Consider the following 27983-nt stretch of genomic DNA (forward strand, 5'->3'; position numbering starts at 1 on the left):
AATTATAATTTTCCTTACATTCATCCGTCTTTAGGTGCTTTGGTTTGATTGCATTGAGTGTAGCTTGTCATTTAATATCTGGGCTATATTTAGTGAAACTAATAAAACATAGGCCTACAGCTGTTATAAAACGAAGTTTTTGGTGTATTTTACTTTTTACTTATTAACATAGGCTTAATATGTAACTCAATTCACAATAATACTAACTTCATCACAGTCATTTCCTAAAACATCCGAGCCACGCCCCTTTGTTTTGACTAAACAAAATATGACAGACTAATGTTCAATTGTCTTCAACTAGAAGGCGTTGTGGCCTCTCTATAGTATCTAACTCGTTGATACTGACCTACTGTGACCTACCACAATTGCAACGATACTAGAGCATTACGCCGTACATTAGTGATTGAGGAGTTGCATAAGTACCGGGCATTAATAGTACACAAAACTTGAACAATTAAAACAAATTGATGTGTGTTACATACGATTGCAAAACGTAATACGCAACGTATGGTCTTTTCCTACCAATTGTTACCTTCTGTGAAAGTTTAATGGTAATTGGAGGCGGGAATGTGACAGAGTTCCCTTGTAAGTTTTTTTTTTCTTTTTTTAATGCATTATCACTGAAACAATTGATTTGTTTACAAATTAAAAGAGTATACAGGACTTCCCCAGGGTTTTCAAATGATCAACTACTGTGTTTTTTTTCTTAAAAAAGACCACAGTTTTTCTGCCGTTATAATGTTCTTTTACATTGTACTTTACTGTTCACGTAACGTTGTATTTAAAGTGCAGGTTTTTTTTACTAATAAAGTTATAATTTAATTTCTGCAATAGTATAAAAATAACTAAACATAACAAAAGATAGTTCTCAACACTAACTCACATTCCAAAATTTTCAACACATTCATTAATTTTCAAACGTATTGTGTTCCCGTCATTCATAAATAATTACCATTCGGGATCTTTTTTTTAAAGAGCAACCCTTTTTTTTAAGAAATGCACTTACATAGTATGTAACTGTTGTAGTCATTTGATCCCTGACTTTAAATATACAAAATATAAATACAATAATTTGCATGCACTTCTATATAATTTAACAACAGTAATCAATAATTCTGGGATATCTATAGCAGTAAACAATATTATACATTCCGAAAGAATCAAAACCAGAAGCTTCTGCGACGCTCATTTTTTTTTTAACTTGTATGACTCAACATAGACAAACACACACACACAACATATGCATGCAGCACTACTAGAAGTTCCTTTTGAACATTAGTGTCAGCTGGACCACATGTTTTCAACGGCCGTAATGATAACGACTATCGGAATGAGCTGACCACCGCCACAGTTTGCACTCAGGTCGTAACTTTTTTTTTCCTTAATCAATTACATTTGATAATAATATGCACAATCTGTATTACTACATAAAACAGGATAGATTCAAATTTCTATAGGTACATAACGTAAAAGAGCTAACTAATTTCCCCACTCCATTTATCTTTCCCATTCGCATTAGTACAATATTATTCGACAAAAATTTTTAGAAAACAAATTATGTGGGATCATGCTCCCCAAATTATTGATTGGGCATATGATTATACAAGATAAAAACAATCGTTACCAATTGGGGTAAAAACAACTGACACTTCTCCACGAACAGTTAGTAAAGCGAAAGCCACTATTTCAGCAATTCACTGAAATTGTCGCCGTTGTATTACTCATATGTGGGGCGATGATATTATAATGTTGTTGCAGTTTTTGTCTAAGTTTGTTTGTTCCATTTTGTTGGTCGTCTATTACCGTATGGATATACGCACTTGCAAGTATCACTTGGATTGTCGTGTTGATTGTCCTATCCACTTCCATGTGTAGTAGCAGTTTACGTACAGTATTTAAGTTTGCCGAAGTGATTAATTGTGTCATTCGTTCATTCATTCATAACAAAATGTTGTTTATTTTCGGACATGATATTAAACGATGATGTATAGTATCTAACTGGCCACAGTCTAGTTCAAGCAGTAGGCCTATCCACCTTAAAGAATTTCACCGCGATGGGTTGCATCATTGGTAGGCCTATTTATATCACTAGCGCACTTAGCTACTATTTATACGACTAGGCTATGCTAATACTGCGACTGCAATATTCGAACTTTTTCTTAAATACAAAAAAAAAAACTACATAACTGTCTAAAAGCCTAAAATTATTGCATGCAAATTATTATATCTTTTTCTATCACACATACACGCAAACACACAGCGCACATAAAACACACATACAAAACACACAAAACAGACACACAGACACAAAAAACACGCACACACAACTACAAGTATAGGATAGATTTCAAACTTCTAAATACTCTAACAAAATAAGACTTCGGCTACATAGTCCATGTAGGTATTGTATTACATTAATGTGAAAATACTATTCATTACTGTGGATTTTTTGCACGAGTGTAAAGACACTAAATACAGGCCGTAGGCGTGTGCTGAAATTTTTTCTGCACTTGTGTAATTTGTATTGTCCGGCCGAGGAGTTATGTCGCAGGGTCGGCGAAACGGGAAAAGTCACGTAACAGTACTTACTTTACGGGGCCCTTTTCTTGAAATTATTTTAATCAGCTGTATAATAGTATCGAGACTACCAATTCCGAATAACAAATATTTTAAGGAACTATCCTAACACTTCAGCCTTTACAAAGATGCTGAAATATGCTTTCTCCACTTTTAGGTTATTGCTCATTTAATTAAAAACGATTTGATACAGATAATTCATTTCCTTTCATGAGTATGAAACTCATTTATTAAATTACTCCAAACCGTTTTGAATATAGTGTACATTATGCAGGGACATCATTTCATTTTTACTTCAATTTTTATTGTACCTGAGTTTTTTAAAGTACTTCACTCCCACCCCCTCTACTAGTAAACTTCCAACTGTTCTCCACACAGAACCAAGGCAGCATATGCAGTCAAAGACGCCTTGCGGTCATAGTACTGAGTTGTTCCAGAAATATGTTCGCGTTTTCCAGGACGAAAGAGTTTTCAATATTGAATCATATTTTCGAACAGGTACTATCGTCCGTTTGCCTACGTCGCATTCAGGTTTCCCGCACTCGCTTCTGCTCGTCCCTCTGTAAAGCCCTCTGGGCTGTCTTAGCCCTTTTCTGAGAACATTAATTTCTGTTAGGAATTGGACATCTACGTAATATTATACAACTGTTTAAAATAACTTAAATAAAAGGACCTTGTTAAGTAATTAACTGTCACGTGATTTTCCCCCTTTCTACGACCCTGCGACAAAACCACTTGGACGGACAGTAGATAGCATGTCTGAGTAATTTTTTTTTTCGGATCGGACAGAAGTGAAGATTCAATTTACAGTACGTAAGGTACTCTTTTATAAAGTAGGTACAGAAATATTGCAACATGAGTTACTAGTACGAAGGACGAAACTGGTAATTGAAATTAGGTACAATAGTCTACAGTGCGTTAATATGCACAAAACAACTCAAGCCTGAATCGAAATGAACGGTCACCATTTTCAAAAATGTGTTTAAATGTCCATATTATGATTATTTTTCAATTTGACTTCATTCTCTATATTGTACGCTAATGTGCTGTAGACAGTATAATATACACTGCATAATGAATACGTCCGCAGGATAGCTCAGTTCGTGAGCAAAAACACTTATTGTTAATACTGTATTGCATTTTAATTAAACAAAAACCTAATGAAAATTATCAAACTTAAAATCGCGATATTTCCTAGTTTACGTAAATGGATGGACTACTTTTCTTCCCTTCTATACTTAGTAAATTGATTTGTTTATATTTTACGCCAGTATCATCGAACTCCAGTCGTAGAAAGGGGGTAGCAAACGGTGTTTCCGGTTCTCAACCGTTAATCCAAAGGTATAGCCAGGTTAATATTAGAAATGTTAGTAAAAATAAAATGATATCGCTGTATATGACAGAGGTTGGTAAAATGATATCACTATCACGATGACATGGTGGATTTGACGTCTGCAGGGTAAAAAGCTGAATCAGTCATTACCTCTACCTACATACAGTCATTCGTAACCAAACCGGCGGGCATCAGTGGTGTAGCTATACTGTTCGTATGTCTCTATCAAAGCAATAGGCCTATATAACTACAATGTCTTTGATCAAAGTGTTGATAAAGTAAAGAGTACATTTCAGTTCCGCGGAGAATGGGAGGAACATTGTTTTTGTCACGCAGGGGGTTAAATATGATATTCCTATTGTTTTAAAAATGGTTATAGAAATTTACAAGACGAACATTAAAAGGCGTTGTTTAAATTACGAGTAGTTTAGCAAAATCTGAAGTTTGGTTATAAAATGTGACTATTTTTACATTGTCACTGAACGGTAAATATCTCTTCTTTCCCTGATGCCTCCTGCGGTTAGCGGATTGCAGTCAACGACGTTATAAGTATTATCATGATGGACATTTTGCCGACCTGTGGTGTACGAAGATACAAATTTTGTGTTGGCCTCATTGTGCATCATTATTTGCGTAACTAACGATGAATGGAAGTTAACGTGGCCCATGAACATTTAAAGAAATACAGAAAACAAACATGAATAATATTCATCGTTCTTCACGACCTCAAAATAAATATAACAGTAAGAAATGCATAAAATAGAAGTAATTATTTACTTTAGCAGATGGCGCGTTTAATCGACAAAATTTATTTAGAACTCCTTGATTTGACTTTAAGAATACGCAGAAACCACTAAAATTGAGCGGAAAATAACAATAAATAACTGTTACCCTATCAGAGTCCTCGGTTCCCTGTGACACTTAACCCATCATACAACCCACTCTATCATTGCCATGGCCTCATGTCACTATCACCTCATCGAACCCACTCTAACCTTGTCACATTCCTCGGTCCCATATCACTTAGCTATCTCCTCATCTAATATAATCTAACCTTTAACTCGCAATAGTTACGGAAATATATACTGAAATATATACTGTGCAATATGATTCCCACGATTAGATATTAACACTAATTTTTATTTTAATTTAATTTATTCTATCCCATAGATATTAAATTATCACTGAAGCTTCAAGATGTGGAACAAGTCAATATTTTACAAGATTACAATTTTTTGGCGAGATGTAGTGAGATGAGATGGCGCCGAGGATTCACCACAGATATAGTTCAGAAAAACCTCGAAAAAAAAACCAGCCAGGTAATCAAACCAAGTCATTAATACATCACAACGCCCTCTATACAAGGAACATCAAAACAAACATACCAAAATGAATTGACTCTGTCAACTAAACCGTGCACTGAAGTTTATCCAAGAGAGACCTAGGTATAAGTCGGAAGTATTAACTAAATGTATAAAATGAAAATTATTGCTTTCCAATCAATTCCGCAAGTCAAATCAAGGAGTTATAAATACATTTTGTCAGGTAAAGTAAATATTAAATAGTACATTACAGTCATCAACGAGTTTTAGCCGAGTAAGGACGTGTGCTGAAGGAGCGGAGTCTGAACAGCGTATAGAGGCATTGACCTACGAACGAGTGATAGAGCGGAAGGTACATTAGAAAATGGAAAAAGTGCTACAACGAGAAGTGATAAAGAAGGGGAGAAATGAAGCTAGGAATGGAGGACTACAAATGCAGAACAGTACAGGAAACTCGAATAATCAAGTGGATATAATATCAGGAAGCTTGACGTGCAGAATAAATAACATCTGTGCGAAGATTGATTATCTGGTACGGGATAATGAGCAAATGAAAGAGAAAATCAAATATTATGAAGATAAGCAAAGAAAGGAGAATTTAATATTCTTCGGGGTGGAAGAAGAGGGTCATGAATATGGAATGGATACATATGAGACTGTATGCAACGTGTGCGATAAGATTTTTGGTATCGATGTGAGAGTGGGCCACATTGAACAGACTTATAGAATGGGGAAAGGAAGATTTAGACCTATTTTAATTTCTTTCGTAAGCATGAGAACAAGAGAAATTATCTTAAGGAACTTAAGAAAATTAAGAATGACGAAAATAAGGGTTGAAAAAGACGTAAACTATGAAACAAGAAGAAGACGCAAAGCGCTGATACCGTTCATGATAGCTGCTAGAAATAAGGGAAATTTTGCTAAGATATACGAAGATAAACTGAAAGTCAACGGGAGATACTATGACCTGGAGTTTTGTGAGAAGAATATAAATCATCCGGAATTTGGATTAAATAACGTGGTAGAGAAACATCAGAGGCAGACTGACAAACACGCGCAGCGGGAATCGAAAGCAGGAGTAGAGAAGGAAATCAAGCGAACAGTTCAACTGGCTTCGGAAGAAAACATTGGAGCTAATGTAGAATACGAGAAGCATGCGGCGAAAAATGATGAATCAGGAGTCGAAGCAAGAAGGCGTCACACGCAGAAAGAAGACATTGAACCAGGGAGCAAAAAACGGATCACCAAGCTAACAGACAGGAAGAAGTACACTTCTATGAAGAGTGGCATAAATGCTACAGCGGCAAAGAAATGTGCGAATGAGAAGATAAAGAAAGGTTTAAGTTGTGTAATGATGAATGAGTCTAGTGAAGAAGAGGGAGCTACTGATGGTTATGAATCGTGTGAGCGGATAATAGAGGTAAGAAGAAGGAAAGAGAAGGAGAGGAGTCCAGGGTTGGGAATAATAGGAGAATCATCGAAGGGGAATATGGAGAGTATAAGGAAAGGAGTCTTTGCGAGTGCAGATAAAAGTGGAAGTTACGAAAGGTACTGCTGGGAAGAGAAGAAAGAAGTCGAGTATATAACTGACAACGAGTGCGCAGAGGGTTAAAGATCAACAATCGTGGAGATGTTTGAGAGAGAACTAAATAAGATACGCGAGAAAGTAGACGAAACTTATATAAAATGCAGCGAGTTATGTGATATTTAAGGACAACTATCAACGAGAGCGCAGAGGGTCAAGTTCGGAAATCGTGGAGGTTTTGGAGAGGGAACTAAAAAAAAAAAATGTGCGAGAAAATAGGTGAAACTATATAAAAATTCAGCGAGTCATGTGATAGTAAAGAAACAAGGAAGTGCAAACTAAGACGTGTGAAGTGTAAAAGTGAATCAGAGAAAAGATCTGCTTAGTCTCAGGCATAGATAAATTGAAAATCAATGATAAAGTATACGTTCTCGAATACTGTGGAAAGAATTGTGACAAACCAGAGTTTCGGACCGAAATCTAGCAAAGCCAGGTGAATCAAGGCGCATTGAAACGGAGGTTCAATGGACGCGAAAATATGCGTACGTCAAGGCAGCACGCTAGGAAGAATGGGAAAATACATACGACACAAAACTTCAATATCAATGAAACGAGAGATGGACAATGACGATACCTGACGTCTACTTCGAGTACGAAACAGCTGACCAGAATAAACCAAGGAGGAAAACATAACGTGAGGCAGATATAAAACACTGCGGACGAAGGATTAGGGAAACAACTGGTAGTGTCTGAGGTCAGGAGCATAGACAAGACTAATGGAGGAAATGCAAGAGAAGACATGAGAAGAACGAGTGTAGGAATGAAGCGACTACCAGATATTAGTGATTGTGAGGACTGAATAGATAGGGCGTTGGAGAGGTTATAGCGAAGAAGAAGAGTGCTAAAAAGTGAGTGCAGAAAAGTTAGGGGTGGCAAAAGTGTAAGAAAAGGAACAGAGAAGAAAGTGTTAGTGTAAGAAGATAGGGTAAGAGTGTAATAAGATAAACTATCAAACAATGAATACAATGATATCTGAACAAATGTGAAGTGGAATGAGAGAGCAATTGGAAGTGTAATTTAAGTGAATTAGATATTTGATGTTGTTCAATGTTTTGGATTGGGAGTAGTAGCAGGGGTACTATAACTGTAGGAGTATTATCGAAATAAATATATGGATAGGGGTAATAAAATAGGAAATTTAGAAATGGAAGGGAAACAGTCTAGGTAGGAGGGAGAGAATAGAAGAGGATAGAGGGGGAAGGACATATAGCAATTCAGTCATAATAGAACATTAGAAAGCAATCAAGAAATTCTCGGCAAAGAATACCTTAATAGAAAAGAGTTATATGTATTAAAGGGATGGTGGATCGAAAAACAGAAATGTGAAGGTCCACCATAACTGTGAATTGTAAAGTTGAATGACAAATAAATATCAATATCAATATCAAATAGTACATTACGATACAAGGTTGGGGAGTGCTTTATATAAAATCGAGGAAAAATCTGAAAATCGAGCAGAGCGAGTTTTCAATTTCCGAGATTTTGTAATGCACTTCACAAACAAGTATTGCACAAAATGTTTTGAACGAACATATTTTTAAAATTGCAAATACAATATAATTTACATTGAAAATGTAGAGCAATATTATTCTAAAGTAGCTAGGTCTATTCGCAAAACTATACTGTAATGGTAACTAAGTAGCAATAAGTGCACTACAATGGGTCTATTTCAGTATAGTTTTATGTTATGAAGAATTGTTTCCCTAGCAACAAGTTTCTGTGTGGGAATTCTAACTTTCAAGGAGTAACAACAATAGCTGTAAATACAAAAAAAAAAAAAAACACGATCGTGCAAAAATAGAAATTACATACCGCTAAGCCTACAGTATAATAATAAATAGTAAGCAGAACATGAGCAATGAAAATATATACTTTACAAAATGGATGAATGAATGAATGAATAAATGAATTAATTAATGAATTAATGAATGACATATAAAAATAAATAAATAAATACATAAATAAATAAATAAATAAATAAATAAATAAATAAATAAATAAAGTGTAATACGCAAGACATTAAATCGTCTTAAAAATTTATTGAAAGAAAAGGAGTTACCTGCAACGAAACACTCCGCAAGCATAGAAATGTGTATGATGATGATGTGCCGAAATGACTGACTGCATCGTACGCAATGGCAGTCGCTTTAGTAGGAACTTCAGTGCTTGTCGCGTCAGTTCCGGGAAATGGTGAGATTACGAAAATACGCAGTTTGAAATTGTGCTTCAGAACAACTCGATGTGGCACACTTTTACTGGACAGTTAACAATAACACTACACTAATGTTATTTAGCATCATTTACATCATATCGTATAGCCAGCTGGCTTTTCGTGGTGGGGACACAGAATGGGTCCATGTACATGTTTAGACTTGCATTAGCTCATTGTGCGCCGTATGTGCAATGGTTGTTCCAGTCCGACAAGTGGTTTGGGCGCCATTCGTGAATCCGATGCTGACAGGCGATCCATCTTTCTTTAACTCTCGCGAAACCAGGTCCTATCAATAGACAAGTAGCTGATAAGCCCTAGGGCTCGGATCCTAAGCCCTTAAGTCCTACATCAGCATCGGACACCAGTACTAACCACAAGACTTCATTCCAGCCCATCATCAAATATTACAGATAAATGAGGAGGAAAGTGTTGATGAAATCAAAACCCCGTTTTGTTTATCTTCTGCAACGTACAGTTTCCTTAACTTCCAGGCTGGAAACCGAACCCAGGCTGCCTGGATATGAAGACCAGCGCGCTAGTGCAGAGTCACACACGCGGAATTATACGCAGATCAATGTGTCTTAAAGAGAGTCAAACGAAATTAATTTTCCAATACGTACATGGTGATAGGAATTGGGAATACAGGCCTAATGCTAATTTTCATATAACTGCTCATGCTTCGAAAGCCCCTAGCAAAGCATAAACATGATGCATGTAATCACAAGAGATTAGGCTTGCATTTCTTCCATTTTCTCCTTCATTTTAAGGGTTAATAATTCACGGGAATACCTGAATTCGCTGATCCGCCTTCATAGTTGCTGAGTCCATATCTTCACTGCATTGGTCAGCCCACATTTCTTCTAAATATTGATTTATTGCTTAATGACAAAACAACAATAATAATAATAACAATGATAATAATAACAATAATAATACCCTAATAATAATAATAATAATAATAATAATAATAATAATAATAATAATAATACTAAATAACAATAAGAGTAATAATATAGACAAAAATAACAATAATAGTAATAACAATAATAATAATAATAATAATAATAATAATAATAATAATATACAGAGCCAAGGCAGACTAGCCGACTGCTGGCCTCACATCCAAATGCCCTAGCAGAGGTGAACGATCATTCAACTAATATGGGGGTATCATGTTTAGCACAATGATATCCCAATCGTTGTGGCTGGTTCGTGGAACCGGATTTCCACACAAACAGTGGCTTTCTAAATTCATCACGATGCTGGGTAGTTGCTAAGATATTTATAAATGGTACGTACGTGTGTATGTGTGTATGTATGTATGTATGTATGTATGTATGTATGTATGTATGTATGTATGTATGTATGTATGTGTGTGCAATGGCGCACCCAGAAATTTCTCTTGGGGGTGGTCCAATAAAAGAATGTTAAGTTACATAAATGCACACACATACAAATATACGTTCTTCTATTTTTTTAAGCAAAGCTCAGTCTTCTTGGCTTTTTCTTTAGTTTATTAACATCTTGTGGAGAAACTGTGATGTCACGATGGATGTCAAATCAAAAGTATTATGTACATGTATGTGAATCATTTCGGTGAAATTATAGATAACGGAATTATATGCTATCAATGCTTGAAAATTCAGTAAAAATACTACAATTTATCACTTTGAGGGGGGGGGGAAGGTCCGGATCAGATGAGACCCCCCCGTCTGTGTGTGTGTGTGTATGTGTGTGTGTGTACATACGTCGTAGAAACGTAAGCCAACTTGTCCCTTCATGTGGAATGGGTAGGAAATAGAAACTATTAATTGATTGGAGTACAGTTATGGATCTACAGAGAACAGAATCCTGGTTCCTTGTTTTGATTGCTCAACTTATAGTTTGTTCATATAAAACACCCAGTTGCTATGCTGTCTATACGATTTTTAATATAACGAAATACAGACGAAGCCGGTGACATGCTCAATCATTTGGAACTTCCACTTTCTGGAACACTATCATACAGCGCACTGCTATGGTTTCCGGTTCTATTTATCGTACGGATCCCTGTGGGAAGAGCGGAAGAACTTATCGGGACAAACTATGGCCTTCAGTTTCATAATTAAACCATTTTCCTGTTTTGACGTTGCTTTGTCTTCTTATTGAATAAGTGGTAAACTGTATGTACTCAATATAATAACTCTGAATTATTTTCATTAATACCAGGTTCGTAATGCTGACTGTTCACTAAAGGCCTGCTCAAAATTCTGTATTTACATTTTAGCTTATATTAAGGACAATGAATACAATGAGCAAGTATAGCGAAGATGGAAACCGGAAGCACGAAATGTTCTCATTTCCATATATGAAGAGTCCACTGCAAGAATAATGGATGTCATTTGGAATAGGGGAAACCCGGGCAAAGTGGATAAGCTAAGAACAAACAATGCCACATGCTATATTTTGGTGATCCCGAAATAAAATCTTCATGACATTGGTTGTGACACATGTTGTCCACATATATAAAAAACAGGAATTCTTTTCTCGTACCTACGGACAGTGATATGATTTGAGAAAGAAAATATAGTAAATTATTCGTAAATTATTAGTACACGGGCAAAGCGAATAATTAACCCGGGCAAAGTGAATATACCTATACCATTTTCACATTTCTATTTAATTTTTATTCACTGATAATAAAATTAAATCAACACATAAACACGATGTTAATGAGTTATATTAGACGATAGGATATGTTATTTATAGCTATTACAGCACGTTAAATTAGTACAAAATACAAATTTGAACAAGTCGACGTTTCATTAGAACTGAAGACTTGGATTTCTTCCGCTTTTGCTCCTGCCCATAAGTTACTTCTCGTTCAACGTTTTTGATCAGTATAGATGTAAGCACTTCAGAGCGCTGACATTTTCTTCGTTGAACTCGTATCTTTCGAACATACACTTCTGGCACTGGTCTAAATCAAAAGAACTGACTTGGATTCTCTTGCTGACGATGTTGAGGGTTTTGGCGTAACCGGAACTGAAAATCTGAGTGTAATTGATGTATTGAATATTCCTTCAATCTCTGAAGGTAACGACATCACAGAGGTGATTGATTCTGAGTGAGCATTGACAGTTTCTTCAGCCGCTGAAGAAGCTGGCACCGCAGAATTTGTTAAATCTGAGCCAGCTGTCGTTTCGCTGATTTCTATCTGAAGTGGGTGATCTGTAAGTTGATCTGGAGCAAAATCTTCATCAACAAACACGTTATGGTTGTATGGCCAGATAGCAGAACAATGATTGGAAGTTTTTATTTCTTCAAGTGCTTTCTTCATGGCTTCTTCAGACCATTTGGCTTGTTCCGTCTTCCTCTTGAAAAATTAAACCATCTGAAAACACATTACGACCTTTTTAAGTAAAAATTAAGATCAGTGTTACAAATTTATAATTTAATTAGTGTGACTTAATGCTTCCCCTATGTAAAATGATCTAATAATCTTTATTACAATAGACAAATACATACAAAAATACAGCTAACACTTATATAGTCAAATAAAGGTGGCATGGCAAAGTGGATAATTTATCCACTTTGCCCGCAGACGCCATTTCGCTTTTCATTTAAGATTATATAAACATAAACGTCAATAATCTTCTTCGTAAGTACGGCACTTTAGAATTAATCGTATCGGCTATATATTACTATCACATAACAAAAAGTTTCTGCAATATTGTGTGTTGTACATTTGTTTCTCTTACCTTAAAATATTTTAAGAAAACAGTCAATTTTCTTCAAACACACTCTGACTTCTTCTCTCACTAGCTAGAATGACGACAAGTCAGTTCCAGCAGCAAAATCTGGTTGGAATTCCTCCCCAACATAGCAGAAAGCTCTACCTGTTGGCGTTTCTAAGAAATATGCATTATTCTCTTTGCCCGGATAATTCGTTTTGCACGGGTCTCCCCTACATTTGGCAGGAGAAGCAATTGAAAGTTTGAAATGCTTAGCGCTCAAACCTTAACTGTGATTTTCCGATAATTATGTATGTATTTATTTACACTGCAAGTGGGCATGCACCCGGTGGCAGTGGTATACACAATATAAACAATACACAATAAGGAAATGATAAACAATATTTACAATACATAATACAATTATACAATACACAATAGACCTACAATTTTATACACAATACAATAAGAATACACAATATAATTTAACACAATAATAATAAAACATAAATAAGATACCTAATTTTACATTATAGCCTACATTATTATGTACAGGTCCTACATATGTTTCAATAGTCTTTCACTTTATTCTCATCTCACTGTAGTGGCACTACGACGCATTTCACTGACACTTTAGCACACATTTCACTGACACTATAGAACACATTTCATTGACGCTATAAATTATCACTGATCGGAACTATTCACTTCACTGTAAAACTATAACTTCACTGACTCACCTCGCTTCACTGATACAACAGTTCAAATAAGTCAAATAATTATACCCTTGTGCATACTGTACTTATAAACAGAACTACATTTAAACTAAACATTTCTAGTCTAAGACACACTTACACGCTATTTTTAAATAATTTACAATTCAAACCAAGGAAGTAACTCGTCAGGCTAATTAAATACATGTCACCTTAAAAAATTAAACGTTCAATGTCACCTTAATTTTAATTTGCACTTTATACACAACTTTTTAAATTATTCTTGAATCTTCTTAAGGAAGGACAGCCCTCAAAGACAGCTGCAGGTAGGTTATTCCAATCATTTATAGTTCTATTTAAAAATGAGAATTTACCTACATCCGTTTTCTGTTTCCTACATTTGATTTTAAAATCATGATCGTTCCTACCATAGTACGTTGGCTTTTCTAACCGAGCCGTTATGTCTACCCATGCTTTCTGACCTAGATGTGCTCTATACAATGATGTTATTCTAGTTTTCCTACGTCTGTTTTCCAAAGTTTCCCATTTAAGTTCTTTCATCGTATCGTTCCCATCTTCTCTTTTACCTTTAACAAATTTAGCTGCCATATACTGGATTCTTTCTAAGGAGTTTATCTGATATATTCTATAGGGATCCCAACATGTAGTTCCATATTCAATTAACGGTCGCACTAACGTTAGATATGTTATTTCCCTCGATTTGGGGCTAGCCTTTCTCAAGAGTCTCATAATAAAGTGAAGTGCCCTCCATGCTTTACCCGTAACATTATCAACATGCTCTCCGCAAGAAAGTTTGGAGTTTAAATACACTCCTAGGTATTTACAACATTGTTCTTGCGGAATTACAACACCACTGAATCGTAATTAAGACTAGTTTCCTCTCGGGTTTTACAAAATGTTATAGATTTACTTTTAGAACCATTTACTTTCATCCTATGCATTAACGCCCAGTTATAAATTTTATCCAAGTCTGTTTGAATAGCATCTACATCTGAATTATTTCTAATCTTTCTATAGATAATGCAGTCATCTGCAAATAGCCTCACATTTCATGTAATATTCTAGCATAGGTCATTTACGTATATTATAAAGAGTAATGGATCCAGAACGCTGCCCTGTGGCACCCCCGAACTTATATTTCCAATTTCCGATGTGTCATGACCTACTCTAACTCTCTGGGTTCTACCTTTTAAGAATTCTTGGATCCATAGCACCACTCTTTTATCTATTCCTAGCCTACTTAACTTATCTATTAATATGTCATGTGGCACCAAATCAAATGCTTTCGAAAAATCAATCACAACTGCATCGATTCTTCCGCCTCTACCTCTTCAGCTAGATCCTGAACCAGCGACGTAATTTGACTATCACATGAGAAGCCTTCCATAAAACCATGCTGGCAGTTGTAAAACCAGTCTTTCGCATTTAGAACATGAAGAATGTAATCCGATATCAAATGCTCCATGACTTTACATACGACAGATGTAAGGCTAATCGGTCTGTAGTTTCCGACATCTAATTTATTTCCACCTTTATGTATGGGTACCACTATAGCTGATTTCCAGTCACATGGAATAGCTGCATTGTTTATGGAAACATGAAATATACGCATTAAGTATGGAATTATGGCCTCGGAACCTAATTTAAGAATCTCTGTAGCAATATTATCTGGTCCTCTAGACTTCCGACTTTTTAATTTCGTTAGTCTCTCTCTAACCCCTTTGGAAGTTATTTTGAATGTCGAATTTGGTTCACATTCACGGTCTGTGACACAACCACTCCTATCAGCGGGATTATTATTATTATTATTATTATTATTATTATTATTATTATTATTGAAAACCGAAATGAAATAGGAATTTAATAAGTCGGCCTTTTCTTTGTCATCAGTTATACTTTCTCCGTTTTGATTTCGTAAAAGCACTACTCCTTCATTTTTTCCTTTTCTCCTGCGTACATAATTATAAAACTGTCTCCAATTGTTACTTTCATCTTCTTTTAAAATGGTTTTTAGAAAATTTTCCTGAGCTATCCTTTTTTCACACTCAAGGTTCTTAATTAATTCGACATATTTTTCCCAATGCTCATGGCTTCGTTTACGTTTACTAAATGCGCGCCTTGTCTTTTTCTTTAAGTAGCGAATATAATTAGTGTAATATTCAGGGTCCGGATTTTTCTTAATTATTTTAGAAGGTACTCATTTTACTAATGCCTCGAAAATTATACTCTTAAATTTATGCCATACATTTTCCATATTTCCTTCAGTCCTTAGAAAGTCATCATGCTTTTGTCGTAGAAACGTTTGTAATTCATGGACATCGGTTTTGTTGAAGTTCCAGATAGACACTGGACTTGACCTCGGATTTACTGTATTTTCCCAGATGATTTCTAATAAGACGCTATTGTGATCACTTATTTTATGAAGACTTTCAGAGTTGACAAAGAGAGAGACAGGTCTTACTAGGTAAACATCTAAGAGGGCATTGTCACGCGTCGGATCATTTACTACCTGCGTGAAATCTTTACGCCAGATCAATTCATTAACAAGAGTCTGTGCATCTGAATTCGTACCTGAAATCCCGTTCCAGTTAATTTTCGGGAGGTTTAGATCCCCAGCAATTACTACGTTTCGGTCTTCTGATACTGTATTAAGATATTCATTTAGTTTGTGCCAAGTTAAATTGTTTAATTCACTGGGTGGTCTGTAACATGCTATTACATCTAAGGTTTCCCGCCCATTTCTTATCTGAACATTCAATATTTCAACTTCCTCATGTGTCCACAGAAGATTGCTACTTATTTCTATCTTAGTACAAACGAAAACTCCCCCTCCCTTTTCACTTCTATCCTTCCTGAAGACTCTGTAATCCGACCTAAAAATTTCCGAGTCATTTATGTCTTCCCTAAGCCATGATTCCGTCCCAATTATTACATCTGGATTATAAACATCGACCAAGTTCCAGAACGGAATAAGTTTATTTCTAATACTTCGACAATTTACCTGCAGTAGCCTTAATAGGCCTGTCCTTACTTGAACATTCGGAACCCCCGTGGCACCTGGTCGTCACTGCTGATCTCCGCCGCCCGCTGATAGGTCTTCGACCGCACCGCCCGCTGTTAGTCCCTCGACCCCTCCGACCGCTGGTAGACTCTCACCCCCGCCAACCGCTGATGGTCCTTCGGTCCCGCTGCCCGCTGATGGGTCCATGATCCCGCCGCTCCATGTTGTAGTGACTACCCGCGCGAAGAGGGAGCCCATGTCTGCAGCCCCCCTCCGATTTAGGTGGATTCCGTCTCTTCCGAAGCATCTGTCGTCTATCCAGGAATTTGGATCGACGAAACGCGCACCAAGACACTCCGCTACCCACTCGAAAGCTTTATTCACACGACCCACTTTTCTCCAGTTCACGTCCCTCCGTCTGACGATCCCACTGATGACGATCCCAGCTGCCGGATATTTCTTCTTCGTTTCCATCACCAAGTCATATACATCTGCCATGATATAATCAACACCTCTTCGCAAATCGTTTGTTCCTACGTGAAGGATGATGTTTTTCGGGTCCCCTCGTTCCTCATTCTCGATCACGCTTTTCATCTCTTTCACTCTAATCCCAGGGTAACACTCTGTCGGCAGCTCCGGTTGTAGATTTCCTACGTGTCGAATGATGGAGTCTCCGATGATAACACTTGCCGCACCATGCTTCTTCTTCTCCCTCTCTTCGCCATTTTCCTTTTCCCGTCGCAACAACTTATTTTCTTCCTCCAGATACTTGATCCGTTGCTCCGCCGTCTCTAGCTTCTCGCGTAGCTTCTTCACCTCGTTCCGAAGACCGATGAGCTCCCTAGACAATGATATCAGTGTTAATGCCATATAACTCTCTATGTACATTCTATATGTCTTAAGCTATGCATTGACAGTCTTGGTTCATTTTCGACAAGAAAGTGACATCCATCATTCTTGCAGTGGACTCTTCATATTTTTGACACGTAAATCAATTTCCAATCGCCCCGGGCCCAGCCTCCGACAGGCAGGGAATTTGAATCAGGCCTCCTGGCTTAAAAGCCAGAGCGATAGCACTAAGGTAAGCCATCGTGGCGACTAATGCGAAAGTATAAATTTATTTTTATAGTTACAGCACCACAATATGGTGCAAGAGAGCAACAAATGCTGGTCAGGAGAAAACAAAACTGCTTCAACAGTGATGTAACTATTGACGTTTTGCCTGAAGATGAACCGTTGTCGTAAGTAACAAATTGTCGCTGTTGTACTGATTTTAATAGAAAATGTGAATAATAAGTTTAATAATAAGTATTTTATCTATAGGTTTTTCTGCTTTGGCTTTTCCTTCATTTGTTAACTCATGCATTGTTTAAAGCATTATTATTTATGTGTGCTGATATAGTAATTCATGAGGGATTCTCAAGATATTCATTTTATAGGTAATTTGTCCTTTCAAATACCTTTAACTTCAACGTGTTTATGTATCTATAATTTTGCTTTATGTGGTTTGTCATATTTTCTGGTTTTTATTCAAAGGATCTGATTTTGGAAATATTATCTTTGAGATACGTAAATATCTTTGGATTTTTTTATTTTATTTTTCTATGGGTTTAACTGTTTGTTATTCTTTCTTTATTTTAACTGTAACTAATATTACGTAACAAAACTCTTACCGCATTATGCTTTTAAGGTGATATTGGTGCGCAAATTCCTATCATCAGAATATGAAATTATTTTCTCGAAATTTGGTGAAGCTATAGGCTAGAACTCACGTTTTTATAACACATGGGCACATATCTTTTGTTTATGATGTAACTGTAGTTGCTTTGTTAATTCATTTCCTTACAAACATTTTTAATGTGAATATTTTCAAAATTTTCAATACGCTATCTTCAATATTACGTATTTACGATATATTAGATTTACGAAAATATTGTTTCAGTACCTGCAAGGCTACTAAATGAACATATCTGAAAATTTCACTTTTCTATAAAAAGTTGAGAAAATATTAATTTTGAATAAAAAAGCAAACTTGTGAAGAATGAACATTAAAATTAAAACTTACATTCTTATAATGCACTTATACTTCTCAGACAAATATAAAATTTAACATGAATACAGTTTTAATAAGTTCTCTTCCCATTATCCATTGAATCAGTACTGGCCATCCCTGTATATAGCTCGACCAAGTGGCATATACTACCTCTTTCGTCTGTCTCTTTACTCTTCGCTGCAAAGCGCTCAGGCTCTTCTGAGCTCTAAAGCACTTGCTTGCGCCTATGAGCATCAGTTGGCATGACTTCTCTAAAGTCTAACAAGTACTTCTTTACTAACGACCTAATCTTTAAGTTGCACTGTCCCGTCCATTTTCGAACAAACTAATGATCATCTTAATAATAAAAATAATAATATAATATGTTAATCATAAAAATGATCACTTACGTACCGGTAAGTTATATTTTGATTCTCATGGAGAATTCTCGGCCTCATGTCGCCAAATACCATCTCGCTATCATGCTAAATAACTTCGTAGTTGATACAGCGTCGTTAAATAACGAACTTAAAGAAATTACTGCTTACCGATGAGGACTATGAACATGGTGTAGATCCTTGACGCTATCCAGCCGCATATCAGAGTGTACTGGAAGCACAAATGCATGTTTCCAGGCAAGACACACAGATTGCGCTTGAATGCTAGACAGCACCACAACGCCTTAACATTTATATAGATCGCTCTGCAACCAATTCAAGTGGGAATGTTAATATTGCAGCAATCACTGAATTTGAGTATTTTAGGGGTTAACGAGTGAAACTCGGCCTCCGAAACTGCTTGAATTCCAACTCAGCTGAGACTGCTCCCCTGCTTGCATCATCTCCCAAATTTTCCCAAACTGTGACAGAAATGACAGGTAATATCATGGCTGAACCTCGAACTCGTCTCCTTAAAAAGACAAAACACCATCTCGCTATCACTAATTCCACCGAAGTTACATAACTTCATAATTGAAGTTGGTTCGTTAAGAAGCCCCTGAAGAGAATTCTGCTGCATATTTTGATGCCTTAGATCTGAAAATAATTTTCAGTGTAGGCAGGAGGAGTTCTGTAGTTTGCGAGGTCATTTTCTGATTGCTCCATTATATTATGATAAAACGGTAATTAGTATATACAAAATAATTTTCGTGTTGAATGAGCTTCTGAAAACTGTAATTTCACAACTAGATCTGTTGGACTAGATACCAATCGATAACAATAATGAATTAATGATCGATAGCTGCCGATACAAATGAAAATTTATTTGTTGGAAAAGTTGATGAACGTCGCAAAAGTTTTTTAATGTTTCATTCACATGGCAGTAAATTTCATAAACGCATTATTTTGCTAATTAATAGCAAAAAACACATTTATAAAAATGAATTGTCGACAAAGTTAGAGAATACTCATTGTGGACGTTCCAAGATTTATTAATCATATCTGCTACTGAGCGAAAAGAATAGTTCAAAACAGTTTCTTCTTGACATTTTGGGATTATTGTTATTATTATTATTATTATTATTATTATTATTATTATTATTATTATTATTATTATTATTATTATTAGAGGAGAAGGTGGTAATATGGGACAGTCTTTCTCCACAGTCTCTAATTTTAAAACAACAAAGTTAGGCCTATATGACTCACCTATTTGAAGAGAAAATCCATTCTCCTATCCTTGCTGGCAGCAAATTTGTCAATAACTCTTTGATTGAAATCAGGTATAAGAAATAAAGTCTCGTTCCACAGAAAGCATGGCAAGAGCTGAAAGTCTTTCCTGCGTCATTGTGTTACGCTGAAATGTTTTTATTCTCTTCAGAGTAATAAACTCCGTTCTACCTCGGTTGTGGTCATAGCAATGGTGAGCAGTACTTTCAGGAGTTTTACACTTTCACTAAATGCTTCATTTAAGTTATTCTCATTTATGAAGTCAAACATGGACAATGCACCCGTAATTTTCCTAAACTCTTCTCTTTCGTACATAGCAGTCAATTCGGTACGGAGTTTCTTCATGTCCAAAAAGTTATAATTCGTGTACGCTGTTTGTAGATGATTTTCAGGAAAAGCAGTACTATATTCTGAAAATCTATAGCATAGCTGCCGAAAGATGACCTTTGAATTCAAAACGGCTTTTAGCTTCTTGTGCTATGATATCACAGATTTCTTTGGCCTCCTCATTTTATTCTTCTCGAGTTATCTTCAATTCTCCTTTTTTTCGCTGTACTCTCCTGCACAAAAGAAACTTCCACACTATCCTGGATGCTAGAAACTACATGCTCAAATGCTTGGATTTGTTTATGGAGATATGATGGCTTGCAAATTCTCTTCTGAACCTGATTGAAAAGAATGTCAATATGAGGCATTATTCGATGGAAAAATGAAAGCCAGAATACAAAATTCCCATTCCTGAGAATCTCTTCCAAACCACAGGCTTGTGAAATGGTAGAAGAGTTTGCTATTGTATTTTCATCCTGAATTGCCCTCATACAGTCAGCAAGATCATCTCGGTATTCATATATAGTAGTCCACACCTATGGAGTAATGGTTAGCGCGTCTGGCCGCGAAACCAGGTGGCCCGAGTTCGATTGCCGGTCGGGACAAGTTACCAGGTTGAGATTTTTCCCGGGGTTTTCCCTCAACCCAATATGAGCAAATGCTGGGTAACTTTCGGTGTTGGACCCCGGACTCATTTCACCGGCAGTATCACCTTCATCTCATTCAGACGCTAAATAACCTAAGATGTTGATAAAGCGTCGTAAAATAACATACTAAATACTCGTAAATCATATACAGTATTCACACTCCTTGACTGAAAGTTCCATATAGTTGGAACAGATCTTCGTAGTCGTTTTTTCATTATTTCAACTAAAACTGCTCTGCGCTGTAGAGAAGATGAGAAAAATGTAGAGAGGCCCTGAAGGTTAGTAAAAAATATTTTCACATTGCGATTCGCTGATGCAGCATTTTGCATGATCAGATTAAGCTGATGCGCATAGCAATGAACATAAGCTGCGTCTGGATAAGTTTGTTTGACCAATGCTTGAACACCACGTAATGAGCCACTCATGACTGAAGCACCATCATATGTTTGAGCGATCAGTTTCCTGGGACAAGCTCCTAAATGACGATCAAGCTCGTATGTTATGCTTTTAGCCAGTAGGAACAATGAAATCCTAGAATCTCTCAACAGGTTTGTTGTTGTGGATATATCTGTAAATAACTACCATCTGAAATTTGTTGGAGACATCACTTGTTTCATCTGCAATAACAGGTAGAAAGTCCGCAGATTTTATCTGCCGTGAAATCTCTTCTTGACAGACTTCTAGCATAAACGCCAAAAGCTTGTTTTGAATGGTTTTTGACGTCCCCTTGAAAACTGTTGAATTTTCTAGGTGGGTCCTTAGAGAGTTGTCTAACTCAGCACTCAAATTTATGAGACCACGAAATACGCCTGGATTAGAAGACGAATCCGTTTCATCGTGACCTCTCAGTGCTAATTCAAAGGAGCCCCAAATTATAATACAATTGATGATGATATTTAGCAGGTATCTATTATTGGCTACTTTCTGGTTGTGAAGTTCAATGTTTCTTCTATAGGCATCGTCCAACTGAGCAGCAATATTTACATTTCCCATGAGGGCTAAACTAAGGATATTTTTTACGTGGGTTGACAATGACTCATGTTTCTTAAACCTTTCATTTTTTTTTAAACCTGCCAGAGGCCGTTTTACCGAAGTTATCTTTGTTTTTCTGTTCTCTTTCATTTGTTTCCTTTTATTTAAACTAATACCAACACAACACCCATTCCCGAGGAGGGACTCGAACCCACAGCCCTTCGGAGCAAGCGGTAGAGACATTCCGTGCCTCTAGCGCTTGCGCCTCCCAGGCCGGCTTCATTTAAATGATGCACATCAATCATTCCTGTTTTAGTCCACACTTCTTCGCCACCAAATAACGCATACGGAAAACAAAATTGAGCATTCTTGGCATCACAGCTGCACAACCAGTCATGTTTTTCGAATATATTAGCATTAAAAATTCTGTTGAAAGTCCTACCTTTCGTGGAAATTGTTTGCGAAAGCTTAATAGCAGGTGTTGGTCTACCAAGCATTTTTATTTCTATTTTCACCTCTAATTACCTGTATGAAAATGGTTGTGAGTGTAAACTACTAATGGAATTGAGGACCGTTTTTGCAAAACTTGCTAACTAAAAAATTTGAAAAATTGAGATTTTGGTGGATTCGTTAACAAAAAGCAGGCCTGTACACGATGTTAAAGTTATCTTAGTAAAATTGAATTATTTTTCTTAATTTTAGTGTGTCAAAGTGTGATGGTTGCACCTATAACCTACTTGTCTCCATTCAGTTTTTTGTGTCTCCTGTAAAAGTTAGTTTTTTCAGTTAGCAAGTTTTGCAAAAACAGTTCTCAATTCATTTCTGTACACTAAAAATTACTTACTCTCTTATGATTAACACTTTTAACAGACAAGAGATAGTCACACAACACCCGAAGCATAAAACGCGGTATAACGTACCGTATAGCACGAGACGATAAAAGTCACCCTCGGCTCCCTTTATTGCGCATGCGCTATCGGTGAAGAAATTCCGCTTCCGGTGTGACGCTGAGCCCCGTAGTAAGCATAAAAATGTTTTATTTACCGCAGTAATTGTGAACTGGATTTCTTTTACTTTCATTCGAGATTGATGGATTAGTTTTCAAACTTCTGTAATAATGCCTGTGGTATGCAAACATTGCAGTACCATATTTAGTAAACAGTCGAATTTAAACAGACATTTAAGACATGTACATAAAATAGAGCACGTGAACATGATATCGTATCAGTAATATTATATCTTTCTCTTGTAAAATTTCCAGTTTTGGAATTACAAGGTTTTGATCGCCACCCGACGATGAGCCATTAGTTTCACTATCATTAATATAACCCAATTTATCATTGTATTCCCGTTCACTGCACTTTCAGTGGGGACAATTTTCTTTATTAAGCATTTATCCATTATCAGTAGTTATATAGCCGTTGCTAATCAATTAACGAGCACACACCTACGACGACGATCATAACAAAAAAAAAAAAGCAACCTAAAAACGAGTGTTGATAATGGTTAGTTTTAAATTTTGGGTAATTAAGTAGTAATCACCAGCCAGGCCATCTTCCCGTAATAGAGATCCAGGATAGATACATTACCAAGTATATACATATATTTTAATAATTGTGTAGAAACAAACCATCGACAGGTCATATCGGCCAGGCCATCATCTTACTACAACAGAGATCCAGGGTGTAAAGTGGATACTGGATGACAAGTTAATCATATACAAACGAAATTTAATAAAAGAAAATACATATGATAACAAAGGTGCCCTGGACCTCTATTGCGGGAATATGGAGGCCTGGCCGATTATTACTACATAATTACCATACACTGTTAATTAACTGTTAGCTCTGTGTTATTTCCGCTTGGTAAGACTTAGGACCATTACTGTTCGATCCCAATAGTTCATAGATTTGAACTGAACTACAAAAATGTGGTTCATGGATAGAGAAGTGGAGTCACTCTGTTGCATGTGTGAAGATTCACCGATCTCAAATTCAGGAAAGATAGCGGCACTGTGAATTGCTTTACTAACATGTTCGACAGCTGACCTCCTCTATCAGTGATTTAGATGGATAAAAACATTTAGGGCCTACAGGAACTCATAAAGTTAGTGGTATGTTTTCTAATTTACCACGATATTTAAAATGCTATTGTTCTAAGGGTGTCTCGATTTGTTCTTTTGGATGGTTCCTTGTCCATTTTGTTACTCAACTGTGGAATAATAAATAATAATGAATATAGGTCTATACCGGTAATAATAAAAAAATATATATATCTTCTTTTTTCCGAGATGTTCCAGTCGAACCAAACCACTACTCTCTATAGAGTTCAAATAATAATCTTTGGCCTATAACCTACTTCATCTTTCAAACAAATTAATTCAATTTTTGGCTAAACTAGTGCTGAAGTAGTTCCCCGCTTATATACATGTTGCATATACGAATCTGTGACAGGTTAGATTTGGTTAGTTTAGGGTTTTGTTACGCCATGCATATATTTGTCTATGATGCATATACGATCAACTGTATCTACATAAAAAGAAACCCTTATAAATTCAACAATTTTCACTTCCGAAATCACCAGAACTACTTCAGCGCTAGTTTCGCCGCTTTATTTACATAGGAATATCTCTTCGAATTGTTAACAAGGCTGAGATCACTCTTAATTTTACTGGATGTGACGCCCCTGGTTTTATAAATTTGGACACAAAGTGTCTTGCAGCCCCTCTGAAGTTGGCACCTACGTTTGGTGATATTTATTTGCATATCACGAGATTCGTAAGTTGGTTTACAGTTGAAATATACAGAACTACCTCAGCGCTAGTTCTTGCCGCCCCTCTGAAGTTGTAGATGGAATATTGTGTTAGCCAAGTTTAATATCAATACTACCACCAGAAATTAACTCTTAATACATATAGCCTATCAAGACTTATGAGGAAATATTCTGGAAAACAATTATACGAAAATAACGTTTGACTTGGATAACAGGATCTGGAGTAATAATTGTGAAATCTATCAACGCACTATTATTATAATTACGTAACTTGTATCACCGAAATGTAAATAATATATGATCGTGACGAAGGTGAATCACAGTCTAATACTTACAGTCACGCAACTCATACGTATAAAATATGCCAACATTTGACAGCTGGCGCGACAGTAGCCCTCTAGCGGCAGGCAAGTTAAAAGTGAGCACACGACACATGATAACATATCAGAAAACGGGTTTTGCGTAATTTGTTTTATATTTTTATGCTATACAGTATAAGTGTATATGATTCTTATTAATTTTAGTTTAGAATCCTAGAAGAATTTCACACGCAGTTAATCTACAAGTTTCAGAAGCTGGGAATAAACGTAATTCTTTCTGCTCCTTACAACTGAATCATGGTCCTGTTCACGTATCATGGTTTGAAATAATATAATTGTTCGTACATGGATGGTTAATTAAATTCATTCCTAAATATATTTATGAATCATTGGAACTCTATATTTCCTGTGAGAAGAGTCAAAATTAATAGCTTCAAAATTGAAGGGCATATCTCGTAGGGTACATTGCGTGGTGAATTCCTCTCCCTATTTCCTGAGAAAGTAACTATTTTCCATACCGCAAATTGGGGCAAACTCGGCCGCTGAGGTAAACTTGAAAATAAAAAGGGGAAGATTTAAACCTTAATATGACAGACATTGATTTATGAAGTTCATTATTTTTCATTTCTTAAGAACCGGTATTTCCTTTATTATTTTGAGTGGCAAATAGTGCTGATATTATGGTTTAAATGTTTATGGCAAGTTTACCGCATTTTACATTACATTTCCAGTTTTCACACATAAGCTTAATTTTAACTTATCCTACTTATATAATACGTAATTTACATGTCCTTATTGTTAATATGACGTAGGTGAGAACAAATAAATGAACACACAATTTTGTTGAAAAAATTGTGACTTCAATTAACTCAGAAAATCTAGGCCTAATTTTATTTTCAGAGCAGAAGTGGTGTAAGTCAAAATGAGTAATGAGGGTTAAAGTAAACTTGCTTTATAATACAGCGCAAAGTAGCAGTTAATATTGAATTTATTTAAACTATTAGTAGTCAGTGAATAGCACGAAGGATATATTAATTGCTACTTTGCGCTGTATTTTACAGAATATTTACTTTAAACCTCATTACCTAATTTTGACTTACACCACTTCTGCTCTGAACGGCTCAAATAATCACTGGGAATATAAAATCAACACCAATAACAGTCATGCAAATTGTTACAGAAAAGATTGCTTTTTATATTAAATTTAAAAAGGCTATTGAGAACTTAATACGTCTGCCACATGAATCTACACCAACACATCAGAAATTTATCGACACAGTCTGGATTTATTCAAGAAGTGAATATTTTGCAAAAGGATTACAATAATCCATGAATTCTTGAAAAATTAACATCATGATCCCTACTTGAATGCAATATAACGTTCAACTTTTGAAAAATATAAAGAAAAAAAAAAGACGAATACAAAAATTATGGAATTACTTGCATTAAAAACTTAAGATACATTATCCAAAATCGGAATGGTTACACATTTACACATATGATTTCTGCAAAAAATTAATATACTGTAACAGGTATTTACTTTGGTTTTATTTAAACTCTCCTTCCTGACATACAAATAGGTAACATAACTAATAAATGTTTTATAGAATACAATACGTAGGCTACCTTCAACGTGGATTATTGGTTACGACTGAGTAATGATTTTCTCTTGGTCTTCAGGGAATCTGAAGAACGACAAATTCGGAGATTTAAACTTGTTACTGCAATTTTCGTCATTGCACACATTGCCTTTATTCCGATGCATGATTAAAACGTTATTATAATATCTCTCATCCCTTTAAAGCATATGCTGGCTGAACGAGACTATGACCAGTGCCTTGCCTGCCGCTTGGGCGCTAGTGTCGCGAATGTTGGCAGAAAAAGTGTTGAAGTTTCGTGACTGTATGTATTAGACTGTGGGTGAATCTAGAATGCGGTGAATAAAACAATTTTTATGCTTACAACGAGGCCCAGCATCACACCGGAAGCGGAAATATTACACCGATGGCGCATGCGCAAAAAGAGAGCCGAGGGTGACTTTTATCGTCTCGTCCGTATAGCAATACGATCAAGGAAGCAGTGATTTCAAGGGGCGAAGCAATAGTGTATACCAACAAGTTAGAAAGAGAAGACTATAGAGTGGCCATGTTGTCCTGTACAGCGCTCTTTGCGGTGCCACCGCAAAAAACGGCAGATCTGAGCTAAGAGCCCACCTTTGTAAAAAATTCGTCTGCTTACAATGTTGTATAACGGAGGTAAGAAGTACAAAAAAACGAAGAAAAAACATGCCTGTTGTGTGTGCTGCATATAACTGCAATGTCAAAAGGAAAAAGACAACTGATATATCATATTTCATATAAATTTTATGAAGTTAAGTCCATACTTACTTACTTACTGGCTTTTAAGGAACCCGTAGGTTCATTGCCGCCCTCACATAAGCCCACCATCGGTCCCTATCCTGTGCAAGATTAATCCAGTCTCTACCATCATATCCTACCTCCCTCAAATCCATTTTAATATTATCTTCCCATCTACGTCTCGGCCTCCCCAAAGGTCTTTTTCCCTCCGGCCTCCCAACTAACACTCTATATGCATTTCTGGATTCGCCCATACGTGCTACATGTCCTGCTCATCTCCAAAGTCTGGATTTAATGTTCCTAATTATGTCAGGTGACGTATACGATGCGTGCAGCTCTGCGTTGTGTAACTTTCTCCATTCTCCTGTAACTTCATCCCTCTTAGCCCCAAATATTTTCCTAAGAACCTTAT

The 27983-nt window shown here is 36.2% G+C and overlaps 1 long non-coding RNA gene across 1 annotated transcript in view; it reads right to left on the reverse strand.

Annotated features, from left to right (window-relative positions):
- LOC138705759 (uncharacterized) overlaps positions 1-9009 on the reverse strand; it is a 55212-nt gene extending 46203 nt beyond the window's left edge. Inside the window, exon 1 of the long non-coding RNA XR_011333750.1 lies at positions 8877-9009. This is a non-coding gene — a long non-coding RNA (uncharacterized lncRNA). The remainder of the gene's footprint in view (positions 1-8876) is intronic.
- Between the last annotated feature and the right edge of the window lie 18974 nt (positions 9010-27983).

The sequence above is a fragment of the Periplaneta americana genome, chromosome 9, assembly GCF_040183065.1.
Source record: "Periplaneta americana isolate PAMFEO1 chromosome 9, P.americana_PAMFEO1_priV1, whole genome shotgun sequence".
Classification (NCBI taxonomy): Eukaryota; Metazoa; Arthropoda; class Insecta; order Blattodea; family Blattidae; genus Periplaneta; species Periplaneta americana.